The sequence below is a fragment of the Pteropus alecto genome, unplaced genomic scaffold, assembly GCF_000325575.1.
Source record: "Pteropus alecto unplaced genomic scaffold, ASM32557v1 scaffold135, whole genome shotgun sequence".
Taxonomy (NCBI): domain Eukaryota; kingdom Metazoa; phylum Chordata; class Mammalia; order Chiroptera; family Pteropodidae; genus Pteropus; species Pteropus alecto.
In genome coordinates, this window is record NW_006438076.1 from 1,302,902 (window position 1) to 1,307,179 (window position 4,278).

The 4,278-nt window shown below is 31.4% G+C and overlaps 1 pseudogene; it reads right to left on the minus strand.

Moving 5' to 3' along the window:
* Positions 1-1,227: 1,227 nt before the first annotated feature.
* Positions 1,228-1,346, minus strand: LOC112482520 (annotated as a pseudogene).
* Positions 1,347-4,278: the final 2,932 nt, after the last annotated feature.

Genomic DNA, 4,278 nt, shown 5'->3' on the forward strand with positions numbered 1-4,278 from the left:
GCACAGTTTATGTACATTAGCAAAACTACATAATTCCTTTTGTGGCTTTATTTGAATTAAATACAGTATATATAAAGCTTTCTAACATGTTTTCTCATTCAATATTACATTTTAAAGATAGATTCATAGTAATACATATATAGTTTGTTACTTTTTAACTGCAGTATTTTTTATTGTATGAATACACCACTATCAGTTTGTCCATCCATTATTAATCAATAACTATCATCTTTCTATCTATCTATCATCTATTATCTATCTATCATCTCTGCTACTGCTTAGCATTTGGATTACTTCCACTTTTTTGCTACAATGTTATATTAGATGTTCTTGTATATAATTATACATTACTCTTTGTGAAAAAGTGTGTGCAGCTTCTCTAAGGCAAACACACACACATAAAAACACACATACACACTCACTCTCATTTTGCATGGCTAGGTCACAGTGTGTAAGTTTTGTGATATTGTCATTGTTCTTCATGATGGCTCTACTAATTTAAATTGTCATCATTATTAAAGGAGAATTCATACTTTCTTACATTCTTGGCCAGACATTAGTATTTTGTCAGTCTGGTCAGCTTAAAAGAGTATCTCACTTCTTGAATTTTCATAATTATTTGCACACCCAAGCATGTTTTCACATGTATTTTGTACATTCAGCTTTCCTTTTTTCTGGCACATGAAAGTACTTTGCCCATTTTTCTATTAAGTTCTTTGATTTTTTTCTGTGTTGATTTATAATCCTTTTTATATTCTGGATATAGAATTATATATGCTAAACATATTTTCTTTCAGCACCCTTTCAATTTTGTTTACATACCTTTCTTTATGTAGAATTTTTAAGTGTAAAGTGATCAGGTTTCTCAGTCTTTTTATCATTTTGAGTCATGTGTCTGGTTTAATAAATCTTTAATTACTCAGAAATCTTAATGATATATGCCTATATTTTCTCCCAATAGCTTTACAGGTTTTCACATCTGTTTTAATTTATTTTATTTACGAGTAAAGGTCTAAATCTATCAATTAATAGTTTATAAATAATATTATTATACATATGTTACATACTGCTCCTCTAGTACCATTAATTAAATAATCCATGCTTTTAGCTCGCTAATTCTGTCTCCATCCATGTCCAGTTTAGACTTCATTCCTTCTATTCAGTTTGTATTTTAATGACTATATTTTTCTTTTTACTTTCTTTCTTTTTTTTTTTTTCTCTTTTTTACGCCTACAGCACCTGGTCTTCCTAGATGGTCTCCCATCCAAGTACTAACCAGGCCCAACCCTGCTTAGCTTCCAAGATCAGACAAGATCTGGCTTGTTCAGGGTAGCATGGCCGTAGACTATTTTTCATTTTGAAGATTTTGAATTGATTTTCACATCAGTTAGTTTTAGTACTCACCTGTTCTGTTCTATAATACTATTCTTATTTTAGAACTTTCCCCTCTCTTTACCTTTTTTAAGAATCGTAAAGATTTTAATATCATTTATAATTTTTCCATTTCTTTCATTATTTTCTGAAGCGACTTTTCACCTGAAATAATTTATTTTGTTGGCTTTCTTTTCCAAGTAATTTTCTTCATGTGCTTTGGAATTATTTGCAAACTCAACTTGTGTAAGAACTGCTTTTTCTCTGTTTCTCTCTTTGTACTTAACCTCCCGTCCTTGTCCTGATGAGACCCTTTCCAACTCTCGACAGTGCAGAAGTTGATCTTTTGTCTCCCATTCTGCCTAGTGGCTAGCAGAAATAGCAGGAAACAGTCTCTGAGCCCATAGAGCAGCATTTCGGTGGCATGACTTTGTGTAAGCTATAGGCCCAGGCATGGGCAACTGCTGCATTGTGTTTTTGCTTCCTCTCCCTTAACATTGAGCCCTGTGCCAATGACTCTGAGTTTTGTCTTATTCAGTGCATGGGGCACTTGAACACCAAGATCCCACGAGAGTTAAACTTATTGCTATTCATTTTATCTCCTTTCTGGCCCATAGTGAGGTTTGTCTCATTTTTGGAAAATAACTGTCTTTTCTCATTTAGAATACGATTTAAAAATATTCAATATTCAGAGTGGACAATATGCTCTGACCAGAAATTTGGTATGGTGTGTTTATAAAATTTCTTTAACCACTGCCAAACAAATTGCCATGCATGAAATAGAAACTACATCTATTAATCAATCACAGTGAATGAAGGAATGAGTAGAGAAAACCATCAAATTTCCTTTTCTGGTACACTGGTCTGAAAGAGACCAGAACAGTAGTCCCCAACCTGTTGTGTCAGAATGATATTGAGCTTCTCAGTTTTTTCCCCCTAAACTTTAAAAGACAATGCTTATGATCAGCAAAGTTTGGGAACCATGAGTCCAAAAGAACGTGCTCTGGGTGAAGGAGTCAGAAGTCAGCAGGTCCAATTTTTTTCCTTAAAATTCATCTAAATTTGATTATGCTACAACCTCTCTGGGATTTGATTCTCCCAAATGTAAAATGAAAGAGTTGTATTGTACAGTTCCTGAGAAACTTTACATTTTGATTACATTTAATTCTAGTATTAGAGGACCAAATTATATTTGTAGTTTGGGCATCCACATTCCACTCTTATCTTGGGTGGAGATTGTAGTCAATTAAAACCCATAGACCCTTGTTCGTTTATCTTGGGTGGAGATTGTAGTCAATTAAAACCCATAGACCCTTGTTTGTTTGTCTCCATCAACTCAATATCTCTCCAATTTGCAATTAATTTTTGTACTTAAGGTATTTAGATTTTTCCTGCTTAAATATATTTGATATTGGTAAACATTTTTATTGAACTATAATGTACAAAAAGATAAACAAACAAGGGCATCCCAAGTGTATAACTTGATAATTTTTTTCCAACTTTACCTATGCATCTAGAACCAGGTAAAAGAAGATAATATTTCCGACATCCCAGAAGTCCCTTTATTTATGTTATTACTTCTAATACATTGATTTTGCTCTTTTTGACCTTATATATGAAATCATAAATAAGTACTAATTTGGCAAAACTTCTTTTGCTCAATATTATGTTTATGACATTCATGCATATTTCATGGAGTTATAGATCATTAAATCTCAGTGCTGCATAGTATTCATGGCATAAAATATACCACAGTTTATTCTATTGTTGGTGGGCATCTAGATAATCTCTAGCTTTGGTTCTTATGAAAAATGAATATTTTTCTATGAAAATTTTGTTATGAAAGTTTTAGTAACATTTCTTTTGGTAAACAAAGGTTTACATTTCTTTTGGGTATATAGCTAACACTGATATTGCTAAGTAACAAGTTATGGTTGTGTTTATTTCATTAGATACTGCTACCAGGTTTCTATTGTGGTTAAATCAACTTAATCTCACACCAAGGGTGCATGAGTACTCTAGTTACTCTATTTCCTTGCCACATTTGGTATTTTCCACGTTTTTAATTTTAGTTATTGTGGCATGTGTGTTCCGGTATCACATTGTAGTTTTAATTAGTACTCACCAAAGATTAATGGAGGCAAGTAATTTTTGACATGATTATTGGTGACTTAAATGTCTTTTTTTTGGTGAAATGTCCATTCAAGTCTTTTGTGCATTTTTCTGTTGGCTAATTTGTCTTTCTTTTATCAATTTGTTGGAGTTCTTTATATATTATAGATATAAATCCTTTAAAATATATATTTATTATAAATATTTTATCTGTGAATTACAATTCCACTTAATTGTGTCTTAATTTTAAATTTTTAATTAATTTCAGAATTAATTGATAAATGCAAAATTTAATTTCAAGATGTAAAATATTCTTAGGCACTGTGCAATACAATATTTTCATTTTACATCTGGGAGGATCAAAGCTCAGAGAGGTCTTAGCTCAATTAATTTCAACCAGAATTTCCTAATTTTTCTATGATCCAATATACTATTTTTACCTTTATGTTTAGCACTTTTGTTTAAGAAATATTTGCCTATTATAAAGTGATAAAGATGTTTTTCTAAAATGAAAATGTTTATTTTTACCCTTAACATTTAATTTACAATCTGTAATTCATCTGACATTGAATTTTTTGTTGGTTGGTTGGTTAGTAAGATATGAAATAGCACTGCCTTTCTCTCTCTCTCTCTTTCTCTCTCTCACACACATACACATGTATACATACACACACATACACACACACACTCACCTACACAAACATATACATATGTACACACATATTTACCGAATCATTTTGTTACATATTCTATCATCTAAATTTAGCAATTACTCCAAGTCTCATATCATTAACA